The sequence below is a fragment of the Euprymna scolopes genome, chromosome 6, assembly GCF_053919585.1.
Source record: "Euprymna scolopes isolate OS-2025 chromosome 6, ASM5391958v1, whole genome shotgun sequence".
In the NCBI taxonomy this organism is placed as follows: Eukaryota; Metazoa; Mollusca; class Cephalopoda; order Sepiida; family Sepiolidae; genus Euprymna; species Euprymna scolopes.
In genome coordinates this window covers 73,255,157-73,273,164 of record NC_136487.1, presented here as the reverse complement: position 1 = coordinate 73,273,164, position 18,008 = coordinate 73,255,157, and positions in this window count along the sequence as shown.

The window sequence follows — 18,008 nt, the reverse complement described above, 5'->3', positions numbered from 1 at the left end:
CAATCAACAGTCTAAAAGTTAAACTAAATTTCTAAGCAATTAGAAAACGTGTATATTAATGGACAAATGTTAATACAAATGTTAGTGACCTTATGTTATTAGTGAGTGAGTCCCCTAGTATGTGTGACATAGGGGCACTGAGTGCAGGTCATGATGACACTAAATTTGCAAAAGAGAATCATTCCCAGAGAAGAAATCATAGATTAATGACCAGTAAGGCTATAGCACAAAGCAACAGAACAAACAGGGTAGATACAACAGGAAATAAACGGAAAGTAATGTCATGACGTCACGTTTTATCAAGCTGAGAGCAAAAGGTTTCAAATGAGTTTGTCTATTAAAGCCGCGTGAAAAGGACTGCCAATAAAAGGAATTGTCTGTGGAAGCAGGTACGGGACACACCGCCGATAATGGTATACAGAAAGCCTCGAATATCGCCAAAAGCGAAATACCTCTCAAAGATCTCTGTTCGCATGTCTAAATAAGTTGGTGAGTTAACTAAATAACACTGTGCAACACTAAAAAAAGTACAGGATATCTGCAGCAATTTTTGTATACCTAGTAACGTGGAAATTTTATTTCTGGCTTTCTTTTTGTTGAATTAGGTATAATTTGTGCAAAATTGCCACAGTCGTAAATTTCAGTAAAAACGTCAAAAATGGGTTACTGACGACTTTGCAGTCACATATTATGTGTATTAAATTATAAATCTTAAGAGAAAAACACAGTTTAATATACGCATATTATGTACATTATTTGTTAAATCATTTATTTGAATCATTTATTTGCTAAAGTCAGCCGAAATGAGCTATTTTTCCAGATTTAAGAGAGCTAGATGACAGAGCTAGCTTGGTTAGCATAATATTTTCTAGACCAAGGGCTAATTTTTTCAAAAGTAAAAACATAATGCTGTAGCACATGGTTTGGTGTTCACCACCTTCCGAAAAGCCATGGTATTCGTCAAGAAAGGCATTTTTTAATGTAGGCTAAACAAATCAAGGAAAAGAAGCTAAAACCTGCCCCAGAACCTTATTTGTAGGGCACGGGAAAAAAATCTGAGGGTTAAAAATAGATATCCATTTAATAAAGTATTTTTTAACTAAAAACTAATATAAAGACCGGATTATTGTGTATTTTAATGTTTTAAACATAAAGGGGCATTTTATACATTCTTTTCTGAAAATTTACTAAATTAAATGCAAAAAATAGAAATGAAATTTTATCAACCCCTTACTTTATGTACGAAAGAATCTAATAACTTGCTAGTGGGCGTTTATAATGGCTTAACATGTTCACATTATGGAATCCTTATTTTTCTTTATAAAACAATTTACTTTTTTTCTTGTCTTTATTCTTTAGATGCAGTATAGGCTTTGACGATGACTTCAAGACAGTGCAAAAATGATCCAAGCAAATTCTGCTACATATGTGGCAAATTAACATTTGCTAAAGAAAGGCGCAGCATTACCAGCCATATCAAGAAATTGTACAAGGTGTACTTTCATTTTGATATAGGAGACCAAGACAAGTCATGGGCTCCTCATGCCTGTTGCCTTACATGTGTGAAAACATTGAGCGCATGGTATGCAAAAAAGAATGTTCACATGAAGTTTGGTGTGCCAATGATTTGGCGAGAGCAGAAAGATCATTCTAATGATTGCTATTTTTGTCAGCAAGACTATACGGGCTGTACAACAGCAAACAAAAAAAAAGAAACACATTGTTTACCCAAATTTGCAATCAGCAATGCGCCCAGTTGAGCACTCAAAAGAATTACCTGTACCAAAACCCCTGATCAGGAAATGTGGAGTTCAAGCAGTGGGGATGAACATTACAGTGATGAAACAGTAGAATTTTCTAATTCAGAAAGCAATAATAAACCAATACTATTTTCTCAAGATGCTCTAAATGACTTATGTTTGTGAAAGCACTAGATAAGGATTCCTTGGCATTTGCATATCTTGCAGAAAAGTTTCCTTCATTAAGTCGAGCTAAAATAAAAGAAGGTATCTTCATAGGTCCCCAAATTCGAAAAATTGTTCTTGATGAAACTTTTAACACACATCTCACGAGAAAAGAAAAATGTGCCTTTGAGTCATTCAAGAAAGTTTGTGATAACTTCCTGGGAAAACATCGTTCAGAAGACTATGTGCAAGTTGTGAATGATCTATTGCATCATTTTCATGATATGGGATGTAACATGTCTCTAAAAGTTCATGTGCTCCACTCTCATTTGGATTTTTTTGCTGAGAATCTTGGCCATGTGAGTGATGAACATGGCGAAAGGTTCCATCAAGATATTTCATTAATAGAAAAACGTTTTAAAGGAAAATGGAACACTGGTATGTTGGCAGACTACTGCTGGAATTTAAAAAAGGATGATGACACTCTACACAAGAGAGTTAAGAGGACAAATGTTGTTTAAACTGGTGAATTCGGTGTGTTTTTTTTTTCAAAATAATTAATAATAAAGTACATGAAAATGGTACCTAATCCAGAGAAATAAATGTCAGATTTGGAATCAGCATACTTTTCTTACACCGAAATAGGTCTTATATGTCTTGTACTTTTTTTTCAATTCAAATTTGTTGCACAGTGTAATTAGTTGAAAGAATTTTAGTCTCTCTCTCTCTATTTGTCTCTGTCTCTCTATCTCTCTGTCTCTCTATTTCTCTGTGAGTCAATTTTCTCCAGAAATAAAATATTAGAAACTCCAAGGAACGTTTCTGTATTTATTCTCGCGTCAAAAGGAGTTGTTTTATTTCTACAGTAACATTGATAATGGACTACAGCCAAGGATAGAAGAAGAAAATGAAACGAATCATGCAAGAACCACTAAACGAAGATAAACGGTAAAGGCAGTCAGTAATGAAGAAGAAAAGAATTATTATATCTATAACGGACATTTAAACTTGCTGTTTATTATTCTAAGAAGAAGAAAAAGATTAAACGCGAAATTTACGTAGAAGAGGAACAATAAAATACTTATACATAAAGACATTGGTTTAATTAGTGAAAACCTTACACAAACAGTCAAATGCTTTATTAATTTGATAAAGCACGTATCTTAAAAATTCAAAGGGGCATCTTCCTAAATGCATAATTTGACTCGGATTCTTGGAATTCCCGTCAAGCATGGATCGGGAGAGATCGGCAATCGGTTTAAGCCGAGCATTTTAACAGACGCAGACTTATGTAAAAACATACACACCGAAAAAATAAAATAACAAAACAAATGCAAATAATAAGAAATAACAAAAACCCACTTTTAAAGAACTGAAAATCTTTTTATTTTATTCTATTTTATTTTTTATTTTTTCCAAAATATTCATCAATGAAAAGTTTTTTTTCTTCTTTTTTCTTCAAGAAAAGATGAAAGGCTTACTATTTTTTTAACCGGAAATTGTTAGGTGTAAGTACGAGTTTTTTTTTTATCGAGTTGCGTTCAGTCAATTGTTTTCGGGGGGGGGGCTCCACAGATATTATATATATATATATATATATATATATATATATATATATATATATATATATATATATATATATATTAAAGAAAATACGTAAAAACACCCCTTGTCGGTGATACAAATAAAAAAAAATAAAAGTCGATTTAGCGTTTCAACATTTGAACAACGCTCGGCTGAAACCGATGATTACCGGTCTCGCCCGATCCATGCTTGACCGAAATTTCGGAGAATCCGGGTCAAATTATGCAAAAGTACCCTAAATGGAAACTACTATTAATCATATTACGATTCTGAACTTTTGAGATGAGAATTAATAATTTCGATTATTTGGAGTCTTCGGACTATTGCTCTCGTCTCGAGAGTTATTTTTAACAAGTTCCGTTCGAAATCCAACGCAAATTATCGAGTTAAACAAGATACACCTGAAGAAGGTCGGCGATTATATCGACCGAAACGTTGTGAAAATAACACTAAAAAAATAGAAGTGGATGAATATTTGTAAGCACCTACAAGACTTTCTCAGAAGCAAAAAAGATAATAGAATACCAAAATACGCTGCAATTCATGGATAGAAATAGAATAACACAACGAATCATCCTATGGAATTGTCATAGACTAAAGTCAAACTATACCAAACTCCTAATTCTTATTTCACACTTCAACCCAACGATAACCTGCCTTAAAGAAACCTTCCTGAAGAAGACAACATTAATATAAAGAACTACCAAATATTCAATTAGACTCATAACTCCGGGGCAGGTTTTCCTGGGGAGTAACTATTCTAAATTACAGTAATGTATTCCATTTTCATTTCATTCATAAATATGGGAGGGAAATTTATCTTCAAATACCTTTAATTTCGAATTAGAGCTACGGACTTATACTAAGTAAATATTAATAAGTCCTTTGAATCTTTTTTTTTTAATGGAGAGTAGACAACGCATTGTGGATGCGTTATCGGCAGCTCTCATTACTCTCGTTTTTCCTTATTTGTCCCTCAGTCCTCATTTCCAATGAGTGATTTTTCTGACAATGGATGAAGAAAAAGCTGCTTTCCATGTCGGCAGTGCTTCGCGAACAGTAGCCTGAGATGTCGGAAATTTTCTGTTTCTATGTTTATCCTTGTGGCCATGTCACTAGTAAGGGTGCTGGAGGTAAACGTTTCATCTGGGCTGAGGTTATCCGCTTGATTGTCAGGGACCCGAACCTTGGATTCAGTACAGACCAATAAATCTCCTGTGTGTCATGAGTAAGTTGCTGGAATCCATAGTAAATAGAGAAGTAGTTAACCACCTCAGCAGAAATTACCTCCTTAGTGATATGCAATATGGTTTCCATTCTGCCAGATCTACAGCAGATGTGACAACGGTTATATCTCATAGGATTAGTGAATCTCTCGACAAAGGCTTCCTTTCTAGGGCAACTGCTCTTGACATATCAAAGGTATGGCATAAAGGTCTACTTCACAAGATTTCCAGCTACGGTATAACTGGAAATGTTTTCTCAATAATTAAATCATTTCTCTCTGATAGGCTCATAAGAGTAATGGTTGATGGGTAGAAATAAGAGCCCCACAGTATTAATGCTGGAGTCCCCCAGGGGTCCATCCTGGGCCCAAATTTCTTCCTGATCTACATTAATGATCTCCCAAAAGACATACTTAAATCATTCATTGACATCTATGCCGATGACACGGTCATCTATGGCAACACATCAAAGGCTGTAAATGACAAAGTTCTCTCTGATTCTCTCTCCTCTGATCTAGAGCGCGTGGTACAGCGGGGGAAGACGTGGCTGGTTACTTTTAATGCATCTAAAAACAAGCTTCTCTCTCTACATCATCAACGCTCTGATTTTCATCTGGCATCAATTGAAATGGATGGCTCTCGTCTAGGGGAAGCTCCATGTTTTGATAAGCTTCTGGGTTTGACCATTACTCCTGACCTGACATGGAACACGTACATCAAGTCAGTTGCCAAGGTCGCTGGAAAAATGGTAGGATCCTTCTACCGCTTTAGAAGATATCTCACTGCTGATGCAATTCTCTATCTATATAAAAACCAAGTACATCCAACGGTGGAGTACTGCTGCCACATCTGGGCAGGAGCTGCTAAAATAGCATATCATACCTTGACAGAGTATAAAATAGGCTTCGTGGCTTAATGGAGGATACCCGTTTCTCTTCTCTGCAACCTCTCTCCCAAAGAAGAGACGTTGCGAACCTGTTTTTGTTTTATCGTCACTTCCATGGCAAGTGCTCGTCTGAGCTCCAACCTCTGGTCCCCCTCGCCAATCTTTCACGAAAAACACCCGTCTAGCTGAAATCACTGTCAAAAATGCCCCCTCTTTATCTGTGTCAAAACCAAAACGTAGATTCCATGAACAAAGCTTCTTTCTTAGACGTGCATGCCTGTGGAACTGTCTTCCGTTTGCCTGTTTCCCACCTGACTACAACCTGGATGTCTTCAAGTCCAACATAAACAAATTCCTAATGAACCGTCTCCTTAAGTAAGACACTTTATCAACTCTCCAATACTAACGATTACTACGATACTATCCCATTGATTACTGTACACGCAATAACCCTTATCTCCGAGTGGCTTCCTGGCCTTGATTAGTGGTGACTACTATGTAAAAAATTAAAAAAATAAAAAAAGATGAGAACAGTAGTCCGCAGAAACCAAATAATACGACTACCTATCATGGTAAACACTTTTACCGCAAAAAAACAAAAAAAACAAAACAAAAACAAATACAAATCAAAGAATTTAAAATCAATAATCAATAGTTACAGATGTACGATTAGATCATATTTAAAACATATGAACCAGTAAGGGTAACACTGAAGATCCCATTTTATTTATTTATTTTTTTTTTGGTATATAAGAATACAATAAAAGCAAATACGCGTTAAAAGAGTTGAAAGCAAAAACAATATTACATACTTAATTGTCGGAAATAATGATATATCCAAAAATTACGAAAATTCATCAAGCAAAAAACAATTGCTACAGACAACAAATATTGCTGCCATGAACAAGTAATCTTAAATATCAACTGAAAACTAGGTACAGGCAAAATGAATGCCGATGCTCAAAATGTATAAACATTTTAATGACCCTCCCTTTATTTAAAAACTCACCAAAAATCAGGAAATTAACCAATTTTAATGAAATTTTCAGTATTTTTCAAATAATGATCGCAGAATATACTGAACGAATTATTTTTATTTAAATCTTAGTGACAATGTATTATTTTGATTTAAACAAAAATACCTTTACTAAAGTTATGGTTTTCAGTAGTAAATAAAATACGCAAGAATTTATTTTTGCTTTTTGTTATATACATAACGCATCCTAATTTGTAACAATAAAAATAAAATAAAATAAAATAATTTTTACAGGAACATTACGAAAAAAGCCCCTAAAGTCCGCATTAATGAATTCAAAATAACATGAAGAAAAATGAATTTCTCGAACTACCGATATTACCATTGAATTAAGTATTGTTTATGTAACATTTTCACACAGAAAAATTATAATTGCAAAAAATATTTCTACTTTATTTTTAATTACAGGTTTCCCATAATTTTTATATGCAAGAAGGTGAAACTTTCGGCGTAACATATTTATTATATAGTACTGAGCAATAATAATTAAAAAATTAATTTAAAAATAGGAACATAGAAAAATAATTAAATTAAATAATGGAAAAATTTATACAAACGTTCAAAATAGGAATGTTAGGATGCACGTCTAGAAAAAATATATATATCACGCCCCTTCCTCCCTTTTAATTACATGGCGTCATTTTCACAGTCTTTCGACTGGCTGAAATTTTGGGCCTCTGTATATTCCATGTTGAGAAAAACTTTAGTTTGTTACATTTTGCGAACGGCAGAATCACTCGGTTTTGGGCTAATTAATTCATGTTTTGTACAAACAAGATGATTTTTTAAAATTTAATTCGATATCTGAGGACTTTACTAATTATCTTTGAAATAGACCCAGAAAATTAATATTCATATTTTAAAGGATTTTTACAATGAAAAAACCTGAATGGGTTAGCACGCCGTGAAAAAAATTTTCATAACTTTTTTTTCCCCGTGTTCAAATATTTTTTTCCTTACGTAAATAACGTTTAGTCCTTAATCTTTCAAATACAATCAAAGAGTAGTCGAGAACCTACAAAAAATGATGATAAATCGGCTTTCAAAACTAGGTCCCCCCTATCATTGTCCGCCCATTTTTACCCATAGTTGAAAGCGTCCAATTGTATGTAATGGATTAATTTGTATCCTTCACGTGTGGATGGAGTCGAGTCTTCATCTTGGATTTCATCTATCTAGTATTGTGGATGTAGTTTTGACTAAAGGTGACGTAAATATTTATCATATTAATTCAACACACTATCACAATTTGGTTGCGTGATATTTTCTGCAGGTTACCAAGAGAAAGAGCTATCCACATGATCATCACTGTATTTGTAGCACTATATTTTAGTGCCCCGGTTGTGGTGGTTGTTACACCCTCCCCCGTCCAGGCAGGAGGTGATTTGGCTGTAGGCGGAGGGATACATAAGCGACCAGAATGCAATCCCACAATTCTCTTCTTTTTCTCGATCTCTTTTTCTTCCAGACAGCTATTTTCGTCTCTCCGTAAGTGAAGGGGTGACTTCCCCTCTCCCTCAACACTAGTTAAGGTTAGTTAGGTAGTTTCAAAGAAGTAATGGTATGATCTGTAAATTGTATGCTAATATTATAATATATATATATATATATATATATATATATATATATATATATATATATATATATATATATATTGTATACATTTTATAAAATAAATGGTTAATTATATTTTTCATATATATTGCGCACCGTGTCTTAATGTCTTAAGTCGAATGAAGCGGGTCTGAGAACAAGGAAGGTTTAAACCAAAATGACATCAGAGATCAAAATCTTTTACTGGCAGAAGAAGGAGCCACACACTTACAGCCAATATTTCAGGTATTCTTTTTCTTTTAATACTCAGACCCTAATGACTGGCTCATCATCACATCGCTATGGGACCGTTTCTAAGACATTTAGTGTAACACGTGGGTCGGTCACCCACCAGTGACCGGCTGATCGTGTCACATATTTCATGTCTATCGCCAACTATTTTAAATTTACTTAATTTGAAATAATCCATCCTTTTACCACCAGTAAACCAGCGGTGTACATGTTGGCTGGCATGGAATCTCGCGAATGATGCCCATAAAACCACAAACATAAAACCGACAGAAAGCCTCTTTGGGTAACCAGGCGGTAGATTGAAATTAAGAAGTCGTTTAATGGCTAAAAACCTTAACTGCGTACGGTTGCAGAACTACTGCACTAAGAAATGGAATTATTGGAATGACTAATTTATTTAAGATATTTTATAAAATAAGCTGATTTACCCATTTAAGGGATAATAGACTTACCTAGAAACTATAAATATAGTTATATCTAAAACCGATGTAGCGATCATGGCAGTTATGGTCCCAGAATCATGAAGTGTACTTCTGTAACATACTTTTTTTGTAGCGAAAGGGCCATCTAACAAATGTCCCAGACTCTGTTAGACTGATTGGCATGGACGTATCCTTCAATTGATATTTGATGAATAAATCAAGTAGATTTTTTTAGCAATGTATCACCACTTCTCAAGGCATGGGGGCGACTTAAGGATAAGAGTTGAAGAGATCATAAGTAGAACTATAATCGCCTCTACTCGTCTCTACAAGTTTATCGAGAAGAAATGGGTTGGACGGATAGAAGATGACTCTAGCGGAATCGATTATCCAGGAGGATGGCTCAACTTGATAACGACCATGTTGTAACCAAAGAAAGCAGACTCATAGTGCCCTTTTCCACAGATGGAAAGCCCTAGGAAATGAACTTTTTTTAATTTTTGTTGATAGGGAGAGAGAGAGAGAGAGAGAGAGAGAGAGAGAGGGGGGGGGGAAGGAAGGAATTTTCTTTACTGTGATTGTAAAGAGACAAGTTCCTGCTGTGAATGTTTTAAAGGGGATACTAGAGATTGGAGTTAGTTAATAGATAAAGCGTGAGAACAAAATATCCGTTTGTCAGTGCTGAATTAGCATTGTGGGATATATTGCGGTTACAAAACGCCTCGCGCTACAGGTTAAAAAAAAAACCCTTTCTTGTTTCATTATATTACTAGCGGGGGTACCCGGCGTTGCCCGAGTGTTTGTCTCTGGGACGGGGGGGGGGAGTTTTAAAAAATGTTATGGTAGGTAAGTAGGAAGGATCAAACCCGGAGTCATGAGTAAAAGTAGGAAAATAAAGTGTGAAAAAAAAACAAAAAAAAAAACATCTGCAACGTTAACAGTTCGGCCACCAAGAAAAGTCCATTCCAGTTGTTTAGGAAAAAACAAACAAAAAAAAAACGACTACGGTAGGTCGGCGCGAACGTGAAAATATAATGTGAATTGTCCAGCACGCTAACCACTACGCCACAGAGCACTGCAGCTTAGTTTAGTGATTTTAAATAACTTCACATGAAAGAACTACGAAGCCAAACCGGTGTTCTCTTCTCAATTGTTCCTTGTGAACGATCCCCAAACGGTGTTAAGTGGTGGCAGTTGGAGGAGGAATTTATAAGAGAGAAAATATTTTACCACTTCCATTGATCTTAACCGATTTTGGCCGTGACTTCTCAGCAGAAAAAGTATAGAAATCTAAGATTATCGAGGAATTTGAGAAATAATAAGCCTCAGATATTGTTCTGCCGTTTGTGCATATTATATTTGCATGAAATATCTTGATTTTTAATCCTATTAATGTCAAAATCAGACGGGAAAAATGAGTTCATTTTATTTATATAGAAGAGAAGAAGAGAAGAAGAAGAAGAAGAAGAGAAGAAGAAGAGAAGAAGAAGATAACGAATTATCATAACGTCTTACTCAAGATTTGGTTCACTTCTTATTAGCACTAAAAACTGGCATTGCATCTAGTAGACGTCATAGTATTGCAATTCTATCGTCTGTTAACATAACAAAATTATAAAGTAATTTTGCCCCCAATATGTGAAAAATTTGCCTTAAAATACCGAAACGTATCGACCTGCCTTATATGTTTTTTTTTTCAATTGTCGCTGATAAGGTTTAGATTGTTATTTCGTTTTGTCATCTCGCATATATATATATATATATATATATATATATATATATATATATATATATATATATAATGGACAAATATGTTTAATCAATTATATTTCACTTTTTATTGATAACAATCCTTTAATTTATGAAGCTCGATGTAACTACAGAGCATCTACAAATAAATCACAAAAAGTCTATATTCCAAATTCCGAGATGTTGTCCATCTTACCGTTTATTTTTTTCAGCATGTTAAAATGTTCAGTTCTTGACATCACCTGTTTCGTAGAGCAAATAATTCATGTAATTATTATGTCAATTTTTAAATTTATTCAGCCCTTACTCACCAGAAGTACAGGAACTCATCAACTTTGAAAGAAAACAAAAGGAACGCCAGTCAAGACAAACAGGGTGCAGCCAGATCGATAAAAATGAAACTACTAGAGTAGAAAGCTATCCGTAACTAAAACAAAACAGAATTGCAAATACGATTTTTCGGATTTTGAAATCATGCCCATATTCCTTTTATTTTCTTTCAAAGTTGATGAATTCCTATTCTTCTGATGAGATAAGGGCGAAATAAATAAAAAAAATGACATAATAATTGCATGGATGATCCTGCGCTACGAAACAGGTGCTGCCAAGAATTAAATATTTTTACATGTTGAAAGAAATAAACGGTAAGATGGACAACATCTTGAAATTTTGAATATAGACTTTTTGCCATATATATATATATATATATATATATATATATATATATATATATATATATATATATATATGAGTGTGTGTGTGTGTGTATAAGAGCAAATAGTTAATAAAACATGTTAAAACACTTTGAAAAAGAGTTAAAAACATATTTAATTTGAAAAGGAAACATTAAATAAATGGATAGTCCTTCATCCGCGGAGTTTTGAAGAAATACTTTCCTTCTCATCAGAGGGTAGGAATGAGCAAAATGCGGGATCAGATTTTGCATGCAAAAGTATTTGATGAAACTGCAAGTAATTCAAAGATCTTACTTGATAACAAAAAGTGAAGCATAGGGAATAGGGTGAAGAAAAAGGTGATTTCATGTGAATGGATAGTCTGGTGAAAGGTAAAGTATTCAATGACGGTAAAATCCAAAAATGTAAATCCAAGAAAATTAGTTAAATTTCCATTCGCATTTATTTTACATAAATATATATATATATATAAAGTCTATTTCCCCCCCCCGCCTAACAAAGCACATTGCCACGGAGATGTAAGGGACTACTGTGAGTTAGAGGCCATATTTATAGGCTCATTCTCAGTCGGGAGTTGTGCAGCAAAATATTTATTCACATTACATTTAAATATCTGCATACTGTTGAAGTCGGGAAAACAGTGTGCAGCCTGATAAAAATGGAATTAGTAGAGTAGAAAGCTATCTGGTATCTGGACACCTCTAGTGAAGGGGTGGAATTTTGCATATTGTCGGGTTTATCTATCTTGTGGAAGCATAAGTCGCGTTGGTCGGGTTTATTTATCTTGTGGGGGCATAAGTGCAGCAGTTTTGTCGAACATATGCTATTGAAGTATTTGTAAAACACGCACAAGGATGCAGCATTGTAACGATGGGACAGGGGATGGATCTTGATAGACAGTGTGGGATCTATTTAACTTTTTTTTCTTTTTTAACCCTGTCTCTAAATCTGCTCTTACAGTGCATATCCGTCGGCGTTAAATATGGTCCTCTGTAGATCGAAGATGTCCGCCTTCCCAGGCTTTGCTTTCTCACCATTTGAGAATGGGTTAATTTATTACTAATTGCCCGAGGCTTCGTCAATTTTATTCCGGTCAGAGTGCTCTTCCTCTAGGGCACTGGTTTCAAATCACACTGTCCGATCTTTTGCCACATTTTCCTGCTTGCGAAAAGTAGATAAATACACCCAAGGCGAATATATATACCAATTGGATATCTAAGTAATGCTTCTCACCGTTTTTAAGTATTTGGATGTGCATCATAAAGCGGCTTCGGTATCTAGAGAGCAATGCTTTTTCCTCCCTTCACAACGTTTCTTTCTCACTGAAGAGAAGTTGCTATGGTTTTCTCTGCCCCATCGTTACTTTCATGTCAGGTACTCGATGAGCTTCAATGCCCTCTCTGCCCAGTAAAATATTCACAACAAAACTCGTCTACCTACAACCACTGTTAATAATTTCGTCGTCTCTCCCTATCTCTCTGCCTTAAACTAAACAAAACTTCCTTGAGATTTTTTTTTCTTAGAACTGCCCGCCTGTACAACACAGTAACGCGGGACTGCTTCCCTGCTAAGTATAACATGGTCGTTTTCATCAAAATTCTTTCTTTTTTTGTTAGCCTGTTTACTGTTTTAGTTGATAAATTTAAGAGCTAAAGAAAAAATGGAAAGTATTTATGGGATTTAAAAAGAAAAACTGGGATAAAAAAATTAAAATGAAATTAAAGACTCACAACAAACACTTGACTATCTGCTGGCAACTATTTCTCTTACTCTCTATTAATGCCTAAAATTAAGCACAAATTCCATGAACAAACTTTCTTTCTTTCCTAGAACTATCCGCATGGAGAACTTTGTACGGCGGGCCTGCTTTCCAGCTGACTAAAACATGATCCAATGTAAACAATTCGTGTCGAGCTGTCCTCTTAAATAATCAAATTATGAATAATTTCCACAATTACTTATTATCACGGTGTTGCCCTACCGGTAACCTGACACGCATTAATCTTTATCCTCGAGTTGCCTTTGAGCCTTGATAAGTGGTGACTCTCTAAGTAAAAAAAAAGGCAGCATCCTGAAATGTCTGACGTATTACACTCAAGCTTAATCCGACATTTATATGATCCTACTCTCCTAAATCAAACTATAACAGACATTGGGCAGAAATTTAGCACGCTCCGCCCCGCTGTGTTCTTTTAAAATCTAAGATGTCGAAAACGATAAAAGCACCATTTTGGTTTGTTTGTCCGTTCACGTCTCAATATGCCTCTTTTTCAATAGATCAACGTCTATTGAAATGTCAGAGATAAACTTTTTTTTTTGCCCGTCTCTCATTTTTTTTTTGTCTGTCAATCGATTTATTTCTCTATTTTTTCTTTATTTTTCTTGATTTCTCCTGTCCTTTTTTACCGTCTTTCCGTCTCAACTTTTACGAAAAGCGGCGCTTCTCATTAATGTACAACAATGGTTCAAGAGACGCCATCGTCGTCTGCCATCGAATAAACGAAGTGACAGGCACGTTGTGCGATGACTGGCGAACTCTTTGTTGCCAGTTGTGGGCCAAAGATGGCGCCTATTAACAATGAAATTAACGTTTGAAGACGAAGAAGCGTAGCGTTGGTATCTCGAAGTTAGCACCATCATTTACCGTTCATTTGTTAACAGGATTGAATTATTAATGGAGATTTGGCATCTGCCTGCATGATGTCGAAACTACACTAATCCTTCTATTGCATTATCTTTTAATGCTCAATTAATTTACTAAACCACTTCAGAATAATGTACTAAAATTCTTCCAGCCATTATCGCTTCACTACGGATCTTTTTTAGAAAATTTCCACCAAGAATGCAAAAATAGGAATTCTGAAAAAAAAATAACTCCATCATTTTTCAGAATAAAAATAAACCTATAAATACAAGCTAATGAACTCTTGCCCTTAATAAATATAAACAGGCAGCGAATGCCTGGTATAAACCTTGGAAATTCAAATTTCAAACTATACTAAGATGAACTTATTGTTGCTCTCTATTACGGTGCATAACAAAACGAGTTAGGTTAGGGTTAGGGTTAAGATCGTAGGCTTAAGGTTAGGGTTAAAATAAGAGTTTATGATTAAGGTTAGGGTTAGGATTCTCACACGCAGACGATCCAATCTCAATGGAACTTTTTAAGCGATACAATAATTATCAAAACGGAATTGGTGGAAATTAAGCCACTGGTCAGCTTCTTTGGACTTGACAGACTGAGCATACAGCTCTCTTGCGTTCTTTATTACCCTTTTACAGTGGTTGCTGGCAGTCGTGAAGGCGGATTTAGTCTCAGTATATCTATTACGTTGGAAGAAATGAAAATAGTGATTTTTGTGTACAATGACAGCAACACATTCTGGAGAGAACCACAGTTGGCTGTTGGGGTTTTGCTGGATTTTTTGGGAGGGTATGAAGCGGTCTATACCTACAATTAATCATTCCGTCAAGTTTGATACTATGGAGGACAAGTTTTTTTTTTAAACATGGAACGTAGAGGTAGATCTGATATATATGTACGAAAGCTATCCCAGTCAGCCATAGAGTATCGATATACTGTATGGTGGAGAAACACGTTTGAGAACTTATTACATTTTGTTTTTATCTTAAAGGAAACAACATAGTGATCAGAAGATCCCAGTGGGGATAGAACGGAAGATGAACATGGCTTAGGACAAGTTGTAGGAGAAAGGTCTGTGAGACTTGCACCCTGATCATCAGTGTCGGGCATTAAATAAGCATTAAATAAAACGATTATAGATGTACAATAGTTTTATTTAATGCTTACTTAAATGCCATATAAGCCACAAAGTTAACTAATTTGCATATTAAATTAAAAAAAACACATTTTATTAATCAACTGTTTTCTTTTTTTGTTTTTGTTTTAATTCATCGATGTTTTTTTTAAATTTTATTATCTTATATAATTCTGTTTTGCAATATTTATACTGTATTTCCGAGACAAATATTTTGCATTTGAGGTTCGGATGCGCTTTACTAAGAGGAGTTACCTTGAGTTTCAACGAGTTGCGATTTATTTCTAAATTGTAAGCGAAAAGTAAATTTAATTTATATTCTGTTTGTTTTTACAACAAAATTAGGAATGAAGTATTTACTTTGCAAAGTGATACACACACGCACACACACACACACACACACATACACACACACACACACACACACACACATATATATATATATATATATATATATATATATATATATATAATGAAAAGTAAGCCAAAAAATAAATTTTCAATGGTAAGGCAAACCTATCTAGATTAGATAATAAGCTCTACCCGGTTAAGAGGAGCAAACAATATGATAAGTTAAGAAGTTAAAGCGTAAATGTAAAGGAACTTTATTATATTATCAATTCAAGTATGATCACAAAAATAGGAATAAGACAAAAATCTTTTTAGTCCATGACATTCCAAAGCTAAACGCTTCTCTTCAGAAGAGGAGTAAAAGTCGGCATTATAGAAAAGTAATGGTAAATGGAAAACACCGACTTTGAAAACATTCAGATGAGAAATGGAAAAAAAAGGGATTGAATTATTTTATAGAAGGCGATATGATGGAGAAAACGAGAGAAGGGAAAGGAAAAAAATAATAAACGCAATAGAACATACAAAACGATATACAAGAAAATGAAGTACTAAGAAGATCTTTTAAATTTATAAAATTAAAAAAAAACCTTCTTAAAATTCCTTAAAATCTTCACAATTTCTTTTTAAAAATTTCAGAAATTTCCCCAAAATTTAAAAAATAAAAAGAAATTTTTGATAAAAAAATGAAATTCTGAAGTATAAATAAATCACGACAAATTCATTACAAAGAATTAAGAAAATATTAAGAGAGAGAAAATTAAAAATAATAAAATTAAAAATAAGAAAGTTAAAAAGTAAACCAACTTTAGTTCTTGGAACCTAGTCTATCGGTAATTGAGTGTACTCTAGGATAAAATGAGACAAAATTTAATGTCCAGTGTAATTCACATGCAGAACCGTTCCTATGTAACTGTACGCTTTATATATATATATATATATATATATATATATATATATATATATATATATATATATTAAATAAGATACGTATTATATACGTTTGAAGCCAAAACAACGCATTGTTACAAAATAAACATATCTATTTTGTTTGAAATTTATGTTAAAGTTCATGAATATATTTTGAAGGAAACCTTCATCTACAGTATGTCGTTTTTTCCCCCATGTTGTTGGAGTAGAGAATTAGCCGTTCGTTGTTAGTTTTTTTTAAGTCTCGGTAGTTTTTTTTAAGTCTCGGAACGGTGCGTTTGGTCAAACGAGATTCACGTTAAGATTTTGTTCCTTAGAAACGCTGGTTGAATTTAAATTAAATAAGATACGTATTATATACGTTTGAAGCCAAAACAACGCATTGTTACAAAATAATATATATATATATATATATATATATATATATATATATATATATATAGAGAGAGAGAGAGAGAGAGAGAGAGAGAGGAGCGATAAAAATCTCGCCCTTAAGAAGACGTCACTGCAGCTTTATTTTAAAACGTTTATTCAAAAAGTCAATCCAGGCAACTTGATTATGTGGTAGCGCTGACTTCATCCTCAATCATCACCTCGATATGGGTCCAAAACTCGGAGCATGTCTTTTTCACAAGCGGAGCTCGGCGAATACTTAGCGGATGGCGGCGATCAGGATGACTTTGGTGTTGTGGGAGGTCATGTTAGTGATATTCTCGACGTATGACCAAACGAGTAGCTCAGCGGGTTCAAATCCGGGTAGAAGAGGAGGGAATAAGAGAAGAGTACGAATTCGTAGCACGCCTTCTGAAGCCAAGCCTGAGTCTCTTTGGACTTGTGGGCCGGCGCCGAGTTCTGCTGCCACACCCAGGGTTTGCCAGCGGCCACCTGATTTCACCAGGGGGTCACCACACTCTTCAGCACAGTCAGGTGTTGACTTTCAAGCAGACTCCGAAGATATGAGTTGGCATGATGTGGCTCTCACTTAAAATCACACCAAAGAGCATAACCGTGGCCAGAAACTTTGTTTTCTTCACCCTGGGTACGCGTCCCAGTTATTAGTGGCAATCTAGCGATGCATTTTAAGGTTGCTTGCAATGGTCCTGTTGTCATAACTTGGATCAGTAGAGAGCATAAGTTGTACAGCGTCGCATCTCCGATCTTGTTCGTTGAACATTGTGTCATTTTCAGATATGCTAGAAGGTTCCTATCGCTCTTGTAATTTTACACAACTGACCAACTAGTAGATGGTCTGCAACAATAAAAGAAAACTGGTTTTCATCAAACGGAAATGGAATCATGTTGTCTTTTCTTGTGCGACAATTCTATCGTTCCAACCTGTATTCAGGGTGTGTAAGGTATTTGAAGAAACTTATATTTTTGTAATTTAAATTAAAAATATACGAATTATGTTTTTTTTGTTCTTTTTTTTTGCTTTCAGGAAACCCTGTGGCAGATACTTCTATAACAAATGAAATGAAAAGACACGCTGTAATAGTGTCTATAAAAGCGAAACACAGAAATTCAGAAACTTCTAAAAGTCGCCAGATCTTTCGTTTGCTAAGTCATAAAGGAGTTAAATAAAAACAAACGTGATGAACTAG